A 14917-nucleotide genomic window follows, 5' to 3' on the forward strand; every position below is an offset into this window, starting at 1 on the left:
TTAGTCAAATTTGTGGTTTACTTTGCATGTGCTTCTTTCTTTTCCTCCTACTTTATAGATTCCCCTGCCTTGTCCTGTTTCTCCTCTAATTTTTCTCATGAAATTAGACAATTGTCTTAATATTTTCTGAAATCTCTATTTTATTTTATTTTGTTTATTTTTTGGTACCAGGGATTGAACTCAGGGGCACTTAACCACTGAGCCACATCCCCAGCTATATTTTATATTTCATTTAGAGACATGGTCTCACTGAGTTGCCTAGTGCCTTGATTTTGCTGAAGCTGGCTTTGAACTCAAAATCCTCCTGCCTCAGCCTCCCAAAGCTGCAGGGATTACAGGTGTGTGCCACCATGCCCAGAATGTTACTACATTTAAAAAAAATTTTTTTTTGTAGTTGTAAATGGACAGAATGCTTTTATTTGTTTATTTTTATGTGGTGCTGAGGATCGAACCCATTGTCTCACACATTTTAGGCAAGTGCTCTGCTCCTGAGCTACAGCCCCAACCTTTATTGTATTTTTTTTATACCCTTATTTATTTATTTCTATGTGGTGCTGAGGATCAAACCCAGTGCCTCACACACATGCTAGGCAAGTGCTCTGCCACTGAGCTTCAACCACAGCCCCCTGAAATCTCTTGATATAAAAATATTGAAGCAATGTATATTTATTAAAATGCATTTTACTCATTTATTTGTTTTGCAGTGTAAGGGATGGAATCCAGGGCCTCATGTGTGCTAGCACATACCCTACCACTGAGCTTGTCACCAGCCCCCATATTTATATATTTATTAAGATGGAATCCAGGGGCACTTAACCACTGAGCCATACCCCCAGTCCTTTTTATCTCTTAGTTTTGAGGTAGGATCTCACTAAATTGCTCAGGACCTTGCTAAGTTGCTATGGTTGACTTTTTTTTTTAATATTTATTTTTTAGTTATAGTTGTACACAGTATCTTTATTTATTTATTTGATTTTATGTGTTGCTGAGGATCGAACCCAAGGCTTCTCATGTGGTAGGTGAGTGCTTTGCCGCTGAGCTACAGCCCCAGCCCCTATGGTTGACTTTGAATTTGTGATCTCCCTGTATTCCATTGTGCCCAGTGTAGACTTAGTTATTATTTTTTTTAATTTAAATCTTTTAGTGTTTAAACACTGGAAATAAATATTCAAGTTTAAAGTAAATTTCTATAGTTTAGATTATGTACTTCTGCAAATGTCAGTATTTAGGAAAAAAGAGGTTTATAAAGGCAATAAAAACATTTAGTTTTTTCCCATATTACAGATTTACAGTGTAGAATGATTTTTCATAATGTTTTCAAGCCAGTTTGACAAATTTGGTATATCCAAAAGACCAGAAATCTGTGTACCAGTTCTGGGTGTAGCACATGCGCAGAAATTATTCCTGCAGCCTGGTTAACAGTTTTAGAAACACTATGTGGTGGGGGTGGGTTTAAGGAGGAAGACTCTCATGGAAGGCTATTTAGGGTTTGTAGGGAAGGGAGAGTGGGATGGTACTAGACAGTATTCCTGCCTTTATGTAGTTGGGATATGATTCTCTTGGGATTTCTTTTTTTTTTAAGAGAGGGAGATTTTTAAATATTTATTTATTTATTTTTAGTTTTCTGCAGACACAACATCTTTCTTTGTATGTGGTGTTGAGGATCGAACCCAGGCCGCACGCATGCCAGGCGAGCGCGCTACCGCTTGAGCCACATCCCCAGCCCTTGGGATTTCTTTTCTTGATTTGTACAGCTGCCACAGTGCTGTTCTTGACTGTATCCATGGGAACCTAAATAGAATGATAGCAGTTTTAACTTGTTGCTAGGCAGATCTAGCTCATAATGTATTAAAACTTTTCATTAAAAAGAGTTTGAGAGGGCTGGGGTTATGGCTCAGTGGCAGAGCGCTTGCCTTGCATATGTGAGGCACTGGGTTTGATCCTTAGCACCACATAAAAATAAACAAAATAAAGATACTGTATCCATCTATAACTAAAAAATATTTTTTAAAAAAAGAGTTTGATATTTGGGCTGGGATTATGGTTCAGCAGTAGAGTGCTCACCTAACAAGTGTGAGATGCTGGGTTCGATCCTAACACCACATAAAAATAAATTGTGTCCAACTACAACTAAAAACATATTTTAAAAAAAGTTTGATATTTACCTTTCACGGGGAAAGGTAACTAAATGAAGGTAGTTTGGAATCACAACTGTGAAATTATATAAATGCTTTCTAGTACAAAAGACTAGTCATGTTTTTAGTTAATCATATGTCAGAATGGAAGAGAATTATTTGAAGTGACTGCATTTCTTAAGGCTGGTCCCTTATTGTAAAGGGTCAGTCAGTGTTGAAAGGTGTATTGATTGGATGCAAACCTGTCCTAGAGACAGCAGACCTCAGAGTGATCATATCCTAAATAGTTCTGCCTCTGAAAGGCTTGGGAACTAACTAGGGCGGCTTCATGGAAATTGAGATACCACCGTCCTCTTTTGGTTACAATTTAATAATGAAAATAATAACGATCATTATTTTGGTGCTACTGGGGTTCTACCCAGCTCTACTGCTGAGCTGAATCCCTAGCACTTTCTTTTTAATTTTGAGATGGGATCTCTCTCTGTTGTCAAGGGTGGCCTTTAACTTTTACCTGTCTTAGTCTTCTATATTGCTGAGATTACACAATTTTAATTTTTTTTTTTGGTACCATGATTGAACCGAGGGGTGCTTAACCACTGATCCATGTTCCTAGTCCTTTTTTTATGTTTTATTATTATTTTTTTTCCAGGAGGAAAATCATTTCATTCTAATAAATTCAAAGAACATCAGAACAGCTGACTTAAGGAGGCCACACATTTGCCCAGTCCCAACTCGGTGTACTTCTGTACCAACTCAGTGAACTTCTATATAGTTAGAACACTCTCATTTGCTGCCATTCACAAACACTGAAGCTATTAAATGAGGTTTTACATTGCAGTTTTACATTCATACTTTCACATATCAATTACATTTTTATGTTAAAGTAACTTGATCATCAGAGCTGATTTTCCACTTCAGTTTGAATTTCTTTTTTTTTTTTTTTTTAAATTTTATTTATTTTTTTTAGTCATACATGACAGCAGAATGCATTTTGATATATAATACATACATGGAATGTACATACATCAATCATATTGTCTATTCTATTCAGATTCTGCATTTATTTTATTTATTTATTTTTTGAGAGAGAGAGAGAGAGGGAATTTTTTTTTTAATATTTATTTTTTAGTTTTCGGCGGACACAACATCTTTGTTTGTATGTGGTGCTGAGGATCGAACCCGGGCCGCACGCATGCCCAGGTGAGCGCGCTACCACTTGAGCCACATCCCCAGCCCCAGTTTGAATTTCTTGGTTAGACTAATCCGTTAGCAATTCTGCACTGCTTTAGCACTTCATTGAAACCCTCACAGAGCTTAACATCAGCCTGGTTCTGGGCACACTCCAAAAATTGTTTTATCTCATAAAAGCAAGGGTCACCAAACTGCTGCTGCTGTGCTGGCTGGGTTCTCTGAGGCTCCTGGTAAGTGATATCAGGCTTTGTGGGCTTGGCAGTACTTCCTCCACTGAAGCCCCCCAGTGATGGCATGGCCCAGTATGTGCCCCACAGCAGAGCCCACTGCCACACCAGCCACAGTGGTTGCCATCTGGGCCATCAGACCTGGCTGCTGGAGTGCCACAGCAGGGGACCAGACTGCAGATGGTGGGGCTGCAGCTGGTGGCTGAGCTGCTGGTGCCAGCCTGGAAGCAGCTTCATCTGAGGGGCCCGGCTGGCTGGGGGCACCACGCGCCGCGAAGTGCGGCTCCGGCTTCCACGCAGCATGGTAAATTCGCAGCGGCTCAGCCGTATGTTTTATTTAGAGACAGGGTGTCACTGAGTTGCTAAGTGCCTCATTAATCGTTGAGGTTGTCTTTGAGCTCTGATCCTCCTATGTTCACCTCCCAAGTTGCTGGGATCACAGGCGTGCTATACGGTGCCCAGCAATTTTAATTTTTTAATAGGTAAAGTTACTTGGAATAAAGTAACTACTTTTCAGAAGGCATCAAGTGGACTGTAATTGGCCTCTTACTGTGTTGTTCATATCACACAGTTTTCTTTTTCTTTTTGAGAGAGAATTTTAATATTTATTTTTTTAGTTATCGGCGGACACAACATCTTTGTTTGTATGTGGTGCTGAGGATGGAACCCAGGCCGCACGCATGCCAGGCGAGCGCGCTACCGCTTGAGCCACATCCCCAGCCCCAGATCACACAGTTTTCTTCCCCAGAGGCTGATCTGATTTTTTTCTTGGGATCCGATAATAATTTTAAAAAACCATTTGAGTAACTATTCAATAGATAATATATGGGGCTTTTGTACCAGCCACATTAAATGCATTACAGAATAATTGTAAGAAGCAGTTGCTATCAACTCCACTTTACTCATAAGTAAACTGAGGCATTAGAGGTAATAAATAACTTGCCTAGTCAATTGCATTCTTTAAGAAAGCAGGGGCCACCTTTCATTTCTGCTGTGTTCCCTGTATCTGGCATAGTTTCTCTGCAAAATTTCTAAAGGCTGGTCTCACAAAGATTGTTGTGGTATCCCTCATTTATAGCTTTGAACTTTGAGCTGCAACTCTCTCTTCATAGAAAAGTTGTTGAGAATTGGGACAGCGGTCTATCTGCATATTTAGCAAGGGAACCTGATGTCGTGTGTGTGTGTCTGTGTGTGTGTGTGTGTTGCTCTTATTGGGAACATTTGAGAGTACATCCCGTGATTTGCTAAAGTCTAAATTTGGGCACGAGGATAGCTAAGAAATGGTCTGTATAATTGTGACAGCAATCCATTTGGGTGTGTTTAGTTTTCACTGCTTAGTATCTTACTCTACTGTCCTTTCAGTTTCTTGATTTAATAGAATACGTAGGAGTAGAAGGAGTCTTGAGTGGGGCACAGTGGTGCATGCCTGTAATTCTAATGACTCAGGAGGCTGACGTAGGAGGATTGCAAGTTCCAGGCCAACCTCTGCAACTTACTGAGACCCCGTCTCAAAAAATAGTAAAGGGCTGGGGATGTGAGTTAGTGGCTAAGTGCCCCTAGATTCAGTCCCCAGTACCAAAAATAAAAATAAAAGAAGGAATCCAATAGACAGAATGAACTTCTTTGTCTGCCAATATTAGCAAGTGCCTGTGCTTTTGAAAATCTTTGTTTGCTTGGTATGTGCTTTGAGTTTTTAAACTTTTTTTTAAATAGTTAATACTGTAGGAATTTAACCCAGGGTTTAAACCAGGGATTTAACCTCCATCCTTTCTTAAATTTTGTTTTGAGATAGGTCTCTTTAAGTTGCCCAGGCCTGCTTGAATGTATAATCTTCCTACTTTGGTCTCTTGGGTAGCTGGGATCATAGGCCTTTGCCATCATGTCTGACTAACTTTCTTACCTGTGAATTGTAGAAAATAAAATTTTAGAGCTGGGTAGGATTATTGAGATTATTTGCTAAGAAAAAAATTTAAGGACAATTTGATTCTATACATTATTGTGGAAGGCATTTCTCATTTGTTAAATGGGGATAGTATTTATTTCATAGAGTTGATAGGAAGATTGAGAGAAAACCTTTATAACTCTTGGGCTGATGATTAGTGGTAATACTAGTAATTTGAAACTTTGGGGACATGTGTCTGCTAGCAGAGCATGGACAGAAGTCTGGGGCAATATGGATGGGACAGGGGATGGGGTAGGAAGGCCATTTGAAAATAGTTAGCTAGGTTTTTTTTGTTGTTGTTGTTTATTTATTTGTGGTGCTGAGGATCAAACCCAGTGCTTCACATGTGCGAAGCAAGTGCTTTACTGCTGAGCCATAACCCCAGCCCCTTAAATTTTTTTTTATAGTATTTTAAAGTTGACAGTGAAAGCTAAGCAATAGAAGTGGAAGAAATGAGGTTTGAGAGAATGTGAATGAAGCATGCAGAGCTGGCAGGAAAGAAAGAGGTACAGAGATTGAGTTTTGATGTGACAAGTGATGGAATACCAGAAACAGGAGAACCTTCTGGAGATGGTGTTTGTGTTTTGGAAAAAGAAAAGTGGATGAGTGTGTAGTCATTTCTTTGGCAGAACTGATAGGGGATGGTGTGAGGCCAGTGTGAAGCACATGCCGCTGCAGGACCTCAGGAAGTGGAGGTCCCAGGTGTCTCCAGAGGCCTGGCATTGTAGCACTGGGGCTAAACGGGAATGCCAACTGCAGGTCTGTAGGCAGTCCTTGATTTCTGGATTCTGGCTTCACTCCAGCAGCCTAATAACCATGCCTTCCTATCCTAGCGTAGGACAGTTCACTCTTAGTCATAAGTTTGAACCAAAGAGACTCCAGATTTATTTGAAGGCAGAGGATGGATGGGACCAGACATGGGAGAGTGGGAATGTACATAGATTAAGTGAAATTTGCCTATTAAATGGTGAGAATCACTTGGCATCTCCAAATTCTATTAGCGTGGCCTCTGCTCTGCAGGCACCAGTTTTGAAGATTTTCCTTTGGTAGGAAATTGGCCCAGTTGTGAGAGTCTACAGATGCTGACAGTTGAATGTCACCGTGTATTCCAGGGCCATTAATGTTTCCTTAAAACAACAGCAGCATCATTTTGTTGTGTCTGGCACTTTCTGGTGTCTGGATTTGGAAAGAGCTCAGTAGGCAGTTCTGGCTCAAGTTTCTTGGCTGTGGCTTCAGTTATGGTCACTTGGTGGCTGGACTGAACTGCAGGGTGCTGAAGCACCTTTTCTCCTGTGGTCTCTCACAGGCTGATTTGTGCTCTGCATAGCATTGTACTCCGATGCAAGCCTCAGAGGCAGGTATTCTTGGAGATCCAGGGGTAACCGTATTGCTCTTTATGTCCTAGCCTTATAAGTTCCATGATGGTACCATTCTGCCATAGTCACATATCTGCTCAGCTTTCTGGGGAGGGAACATGGATTCCCACTCTGCGAGGAGCTGCATTACTGTCGCACTGAAAAGAGGCACACATGGGCTGAGAGGGGTTATTGTGCGCATCTTTGGAAAATGCAGTATGCCACAGTTTTTGGTTTGATCCTAACAATTCACATTCCTCCTATTTGGAAATTACTCTTATACCCTTCCCCTGAACCCCTCCTGGTTTCATCACCTTATGGTTTAGCTACAAGTTTAGGATCTTACCACTTAAATCAGCCCCAGTATGGCCAGCTGAAGCTCCTCAGGTGTGCTTTCTCTAGCCCTAAACCCATGTGCATTTGAGATTGAAGTAATCTGCTGCTCCCTCCACTTCATAATGGTGGGAAGGTTTGAGATAATTGCTGCAGACACATCTGTTCAGAAGAGTGGACAGCAGGAGGTACAGTAGTCCCTGGTGTGTAGCTTTTTTGAAATTCAGCCAGGATTCAGTTCTGTTGCCTGAGAGTGATTCTCTGGAGCTCTTGTCCCTGTTCTCTGGGAGTTTTATTTTCTCTCTCTCTCTCTCTCTCTTTTTTTTTTTTTTTGGCGTGTTGATGACTGAGCTCGGGCCTTGAGCATGCTAGGCTAGTGCTCTATCTCTGAGCCACATCCTCAGTCCTTTTTATTTTTCTTTTGAGATAGCATTTTGCTAAGTTTCCCATTCTGGCCTGGAATTTGCAATCCTTCTGCCTCAGGCTCTCAAATAACTGGGATTATAGGTGTGCACCATAGTGCCTGGCTTTTTGTTTACTTTATGAGTTACTTTTTTTTTTTTTTTTTGGTATAAGAAATGGCTGTTTTTTTGAATAGGTGACTAGTTTTCTTTGTCAGCTTTGTGCTTATAGTATCTTGGAAGGAATGTAATCATCCCTTCATCCTGTGTTGTTTTGTCTCAATCCAACTGGTACAACTCCTTTAAAAATGTTTTGGGCTCTCTATGTTAATTTGTAATCCACTCCATTAGACAGAAGCCACATGGAGAAGTTTCTTTGTGACAAGTTCTTCAGTTCCTTGGGAGTCCGCTGTGAAACTGCTGACCTTCCCTTTCTCATAAGCTTTGGAAGGAGAGGATGTGCAGAGGCAGCCAGATCCTTAGGAAGTCCTGGTCTATTTGGGAGGTCAGTATGGACCACCTTTTTATATCTGCGTTTTTTGTTTTTTTTTTAATATTTTTTTTAGTTGTAGATGGACACAATACCTTTATTTTATTCTTACGTGGTGCTGAGGATCGAACCCAGTGCCTTCCACATGTGAGATGAGCACTCTACCACTGAGCTACAACCCCAGCTCTGAGGTTTTAAAAAAGTTTTATAATTATAGTGTGGATTTGATCTTCTCCCCTGAGAATAATTGAGAGTCATTTCTTTTTTATTTTGATAATCATTTTTGCAGTGGGGATAAGAAATAATTTGTTATTTAATTACTCATTGAACCTAGTTAGTCTTAATGCCTTTGTCTTAAAAAAATTATCATTTTAGTTTGTTTGCTTGTTTATTTATTTATGCAGTACTGAGGATAGAACCCAGGTGTGCTCTCCCACTGAGGAACACTCCCAGCCCTTTTTGTTTTGAGATAGGATTTTGCAGACTTGCCCATATTGACATTGAACTTCTAATCCTCATGCTTCAGCTTCTGGAGTAGCAGGGATTACAGGTGTCCACCACCATGCCTGGCTTGATTCCATTATTTGTTTTTTAATTTTTCTGCAGTTCCACATTTTTTATTGGAGCATTATAGTCATACACAATGGAATTTCTTGTTACATATTTGCATGTGCACTCAGTATAATAATATAATTTGGCCAATATCACTCCCCAGCACTTCTCCCCTCTCTCCCTTCCTTCACACCTTGGTCCCTTTCCTCTACTGCTCTCCCTTTGATTTCCAAGAGCTCCACCCTCACCTTTCTTTCTTTTCTTTTTTTTTCTCTCTAGCTGCCACATATGAGAGAAAACATATGACCCTGACCTTCTGAATTTGACTTGTTTCGCTTAACATGGTGGTGTCTCATTCCACCATTTTCCTGTGAATGACATAATATCATTTTTGTTTATGGCCGAATAAAACTCCATTGTGTATATTTACCACATTTTCTTTATCCATTCATCCATTGGTGGCACCTATGCTGGTTCCATAGTTTTGGCTACTGTGAATTGTGCTGCTATAAATACATGGGTATGCATGTGTCACTGTAGCATGATGACTTTAATTCTTTAGGATAAATCCTAAGGTAGAGCTGGGTCATATGGTGGTTCCATGTCTAATCTTTTGAGGAACCTCCATATTTATTTTTTTCATGTATTTTTTGGCCATTTGTATTTCTTCTTTAGTGAAGGGTCTGTTTAATTCATTTTTCCCATTTACTAATTGGGTTAATTGATTATTTTGCTATGATTTTTTTAAGCTCTTTATATGTACTAGATATTCTGTCAGAAGAGTACCTAGCAAAGATTTTCTTCCATTCTTTCTTCATGTTCCTAATTGTTCCCTTTGTTGTGCAGAAGCTTTTTAATTTGATGCTATCCCATTTTTTAATATTTATTTTTTAGTTATAGGTGGACACAATGTCTTTATGTGGTGCTGAGGATTGAACCCAGTGCCTTATGCACGCCAGGTGGGCACTCTACCTCTGAGCCACAACCCCAGCCCCCATTGCCATTTCATTTTTTTTTTAAATATTTATTTATTTATTTTTAGTTTTCGGCGGACACAACATCTTTGTTTGTATGTGGTGCCGAGGATCGAACCCAGGCCGCACGCATGCCAGGCGAGCACGCTATCGCTTGAGCCACATCCCCAGCCCCTCATTTTTTAACTCTTGACATTTTTTAACTCTTTGGTTCTAATGAGAATGTCGTTCCCTGTGTATATATGCTGGAGAGCTGACCCTACATTTTTTTCTAGGAGTTGCATAGTTTCTGGTCTAATTCTGAGGTCTTAGATCCATTTTGAGTTGTTTTTTTGTGCAGGGTGAGAGACAAGGGTCTAGTTTTATTCTTCAACATATGGATAACCAGTTTCCCCAGTACCATTTGTTAAAAAGATTTTCTTTTCTCCACAGTATGTTTTTGGCATCTTTGTCAAGGATCAGATGACTATCTGCGTGTGTTTCTCTGTCTTCTATTCTGTACCTTTGGTTCATATGTCTGTTTTTAAGCCCGCACCAGGCAGTGTGTGACTGTAGCTCTGTAGTATATTTTGAAGTCAGGTATTGTGATATCTCCAGTGTTGCTCTTTTTTGGCTTAGAAATTGCTTTGGCTCTTCTGGGTCTTTTATTCTCCCAAATGAATTTTAGGACTTTTTTTTTCTAATTTTGTGAAGAATTTTATAATATTTTGATGGGAATTGCTCTGAGTCTGTACATTGCTTTTGGTAGTATGGCTATTTTAACAATATTAATTCCACCTATCCATGAACATGGGAGATCTTTGCATCTTCTGAGGTGTTCTTCAATTTCTTTCTTTTATGTTCTAAAGTTTTCATGGAAGAGGTTTTTCACGTCTTTTTGTATATTTATTACAAGGTGTTTTTTTTTTTTTAATTAAGAGAGAGTGGGAGAGAGAGAGAGAGAGAGAGAGAGAGAGAGAGAGAGAGAGAGAGAGAATTTTTTTTAATATTTATTTTTTAGTTCTCGGCGGACACAACATCTTTGTATGTGGTGCTGAGGATCGAACCCGGGCCGCACGCGTGCCAGGCGAGTGCGCTACCGCTTGAGCCACATCCCCAGCCCACAAGGTGTTTTTGTTTTTTGTTGTTGTTGTTTTGTTTTGAGGTTATTGTGAATGGGATTTCTTTCTCAGCAGATTCATTGTCAGTATATAGGAAAGCTGTTGATTTTTTTTTTGGGGGGGGGGGGTCCAGGGATTGAACTCTGGGGCACTCAATCACAGAGCCATAACTCCAGCCCTATTTTGTATTTTATTTAGAGACAGGGTCTCACTGAGTTGCTTAGTACCTTGCTGTTGCTGAGGCTGGCTTTGAACTCGCAAACCTCCTGCCTTAGCCTCTGGAGCTGCTGGGATTATAGGCATGTACCATCGTATCTGGCCAAAGCTATTGATTTTTGAATGTTGATTTTGTAACCTGCTATATTGCCATATTTATTAGCTCTAGCAATTTTTGGTGGAATTTTTTGGGTTTTCTAGGTATAGGATCATATCTTCTGCGAACAGTGATAATTTGACCTTCTTCCTTTCCTATTTTTAATCCCTTTTATTTCCTCTCTTTCCTAATTGCTGTGGCTAGAATTTCTAGTAACATATTAAATAGAAGTGGTGGGAGTGGGGATATCCTTGTCTTGTCACAGATTTCAAAGGAAATGCTTTCACAGGAATTTCAGGTGGGTACCGCTATGCCTGGCTTGACTTCTGTAGTTTTAATTGGCTTCCCAGCTCATTTCTCTGCTCTTTTATTTTATCATAGCAGTGGGAAGCAGTCTGAGGGGAACTTCTAGAATTCTGCCTGGAAATCTCCTTAGATGGATCATTGAGTTCATTTTCTGTTTTCTACATTTCTGCAGGACAGATTTCCCACTTCTACATAACAGGAGTCCCTTATTCACCAAGTTTGAGTAATTATTATTATTATTATTATTTTATTTCCTACTGGGCTTTTCCTGTCAGTCTCCTTGTTGAGGCCTTTCAGGTACAAACAGCCTCTTCAGGGCCCTCCAGTGCCTGCCTGCCTCCAAGATCTGAAGCTGTTGCTAGATTTTTTTGTTGCTGCAGCATCTCACTTGCACATGCCACAGTCTGTTCCATTCACTCTTTTTTTTTTTTTTTTCTTTTATATTTATTTTTTAGTTCTCGGCAGACACAACGTTTTTGTTTGTATGTGGTGCTAAGGATCGAACCTGGGCCGCTCGCATGCCAGGCGAGCACGCTACCGCTTGAGCCACATCCCCAGCCCTCCATTCACTCTTAGTGCCTGAAAAATGACCCCCAAAATTTAGTGACTTAAAATAATTTCATGGTTTCTGTGGGTCAGGACTTTGGGAAGAGCTTGGTTGGACATTTATAGCTCAGATGATTTCTGTGGTAGCAGTGAGGCCAGAGAGTTGAAGGACTAGTGGCTGTGGGTGGGTGAGGCTTTGCTTGCAGCTGAGGGTCACTGAGCATTTCTGGCCATGGGGTCTGTGTATACTAGTTTGCATTTCAGGGCATTGAGACTTCGCACATGGTGGCTCTCTGTCCATAGGTGTATGTTCCAAGAGAACCAGGCCGAATCTGTTTCACTTTTTTTGACTTAAGTCTATTTATTTATTTATTTTTTGTGTTTGTAATAGAACTGAGGGCCTCAAGCATGCCAGATAAGCAAGTATTCTACCATTTAAGCTCCACATCAGCCCTGAATTAATCTCTGAGGATTTCTATGTAGCTTCTGCTGTGGTCCCAAACCTGTCTGTGTTTATGGAGGGAACATAGACCTTACCTCTTAAAGGCAGAGCATCAGTCGACCACATTGTAAAAATGTCAAGTGAGGTGGCCAGCTCTGGAACTTTTTTTTTTTTTTTAACAGCCTTCTGTAGCCTCAAGTGAAGCAGTTAGATCCCTGTCTGATCACTGTAGGGCATTCTGGCCACTGAATGTGCCCCATCTGTGTACATGATGTTAAAACTTAATACTCCTTAACGACAGCTGAAGAGTTGAGGGTTATCAGGCACATGAAAAAAGTCTCTAACAGTCTTAATGCAAACAGATAAAAGGAAGCCTGTGAAGAAACAGGAAATGCATTGCGGAAGAGAAGTTCAAACTTAAAGTTTAAAGCAGTGAGACAAAATTCATGACACAAAATAGGGGACCATTCAGAGAACCAGAAACAGCTCTTGGAAAATAGGACGGCAGGGGAAATTTAAATAGGAAACAGGAAGTCTTTCAGAAAGTATTAAGCAAGGTTAGATGAAAAGGAGAAGGAATAATGTCCAAACCTTGATTGTATCCTTGACTGAAAAAATATTATTTGAGGTGAGAGGATGTGTGGAAATGTGAATAAGGGCTATATCTTAAGTGATGATGAAAAATGTTAATTTTCTGTAAGTATGGTAATGACACTGGTAATATGGGAAAAGTTTCTTATTTCTAGAAGAAGTATCCTAAAGGGTTAGGATTCTGCATTTTGGGGCAGGGGGTGTGAAAGCGTACTATACGGGAGAAGTGAGTGTATGTGTAATAATTGATTAATAAAGACCCCCAAAACTGAATACTTATCAGTGTTAACTGATCAGTTCATGGGATCCATGGTTTGAATATTATGTGTTCAGAGAGAGGGAAAAGAGAATATTGAGAGGAAGCAATATTGAGTTAATGCTTGAAAAATTTCCAAAGCTGAAATAAGTCTCCAGATGGAGCAGACCCACTGAGTGCCCAGCACAGGGATGAGAGTGAAAAATAGATCTGGCACTGCACTATGCCATTTCAGAACACAGAATAAATCATTCAAGTTATAATGTTGTTTGACTTAAAACAGTGGACTGAGAACCTAGGAAGCGAGTGGTTCCAAGTGCCCTGGAGCCTTACTTACAATCTAGGATTCTATGCCAAACAGCAGTGTGGAGATAAGATATTTGTGGCCATGTATGACATTTTTGCAAATTACCTTTTTTCCCCCTGGACAACTTGAAAATACTTTGCAGGTGTGATGCTCTATCCCTCACCCTCTAGGGTTTTTCTTTTTTTTAAACTTTTACAACCCTAACCCAGGATTTTTTCTTTTTAAGCAAGAGATTTATTGAGATGTAATTTATGCAACTTGCCCATACTAAAATATATGTAATTTTGTGATTTTTTTTTTTAACGGTCTTCGCTGAACCCTTGCCATACCCGTTTTAGAATATTTTTATCACTCCTGAAGGAAACCACATACTTTCTAGCAACCATCCTGTGATTCCCCAGCACTAGGCAGTTGCCTGTCTCCTCCTGGGCTCACCTGTTCTAGATGTTTCATGTAAATGGGCCCATATAAAATGTGGTTCTTGATGACTGGCTTTGTTTACTTAGCATAATTTCCTTCAGTCCTGGGGATTGAACCCAGGGCTTCTTCACAGTTGAGCTACACCTCAGCCCTTTTTAAATTTTAATTTTGAGACAGGGTCTCACTAAGTTGCCTGAGCCTCCCAAGTAGCTGGGATTACAGGCATGAGTCCCCACACCTGGCTCCTTCATTCCTTTTCATCACCGAATAATATTCCATTGTATAGCTACATACATATATCCATTATCAGTTGATAGACATTTGATATTATACATAGCCAAACATTTGTGTGCAGCTTTTTAAAGAACATGCAGAAATGAAATTTCTATTTTTTTTTTTTGGTCCTGAGGACTGAACCCAGGGATGCTTAACCACTGAGCTATATCCCCATCCCTTTTTGTTTTATATTTTTGAGACAGGGTCTTGCTGAGTTGCTTAGGGCCTCATTAAATTACTGAGGCTGGTCTTGAACTTGGGATCCTCTTACCTCAGTCTCTTCCAAGTTGCTGGGATTATAGGCATGTGTCGCCAAGCCTGGCTGAAGTTTATTATTTATTTAAAAATTTTTTTTTGTAGTTGTATATGAACAGAATGCCTTTATTTTATTTATTTATTTTTATGTGGTGCTGAGGATCAAATTCGGGGCCTTGCACATGCTAGGCCAGCGTTCTACTGCTGATCCACAATCCCAGCCCCATGGAATGATCTTGTCTCTCTGGTGGAAGATGCAGGTGTTGACTTGGTGGACACTGGGAGGACGTTGAGATTTTTTGTCATGGATGTCTTGAACGTAGATACTGAGTACGACCCTGAGAGAAAGGTATGTGTCCTGGGTCCTGGCTTTCATGAACGTTTGGCTCTCCATGCCTTGTTGGATTTGCTGTGGGCCATGCTGACTTTCCTCATGGCATCTGTGACTTGACTGAGCAGCTTGTGCCCAAAGACTGCCTGTTGGTTTCCTGCCCTGTATTCTGCC

The 14917-nt window shown here is 40.3% G+C and overlaps 1 protein-coding gene and 1 pseudogene across 2 annotated transcripts in view; one reads left to right on the plus strand and one right to left on the minus strand.

The window, feature by feature from the left end:
- The window catches only part of Rcor1 (REST corepressor 1), a 132644-nt gene that overhangs the window by 35999 nt on the left and 81728 nt on the right, over positions 1-14917 (plus strand). The gene's annotated exons all lie outside the window — the stretch shown is intronic.
- Positions 3388-3856, minus strand: LOC124098328 (coiled-coil-helix-coiled-coil-helix domain-containing protein 2-like; annotated as a pseudogene).

Source organism: Marmota monax, unplaced genomic scaffold (genome assembly GCF_021218885.2).
Source record: "Marmota monax isolate L192 unplaced genomic scaffold, Marmota_monax_Labrador192_F-V1.1 WCK01_AAM20220418_F8-fsc00190, whole genome shotgun sequence".
Classification (NCBI taxonomy): domain Eukaryota; kingdom Metazoa; phylum Chordata; class Mammalia; order Rodentia; family Sciuridae; genus Marmota; species Marmota monax.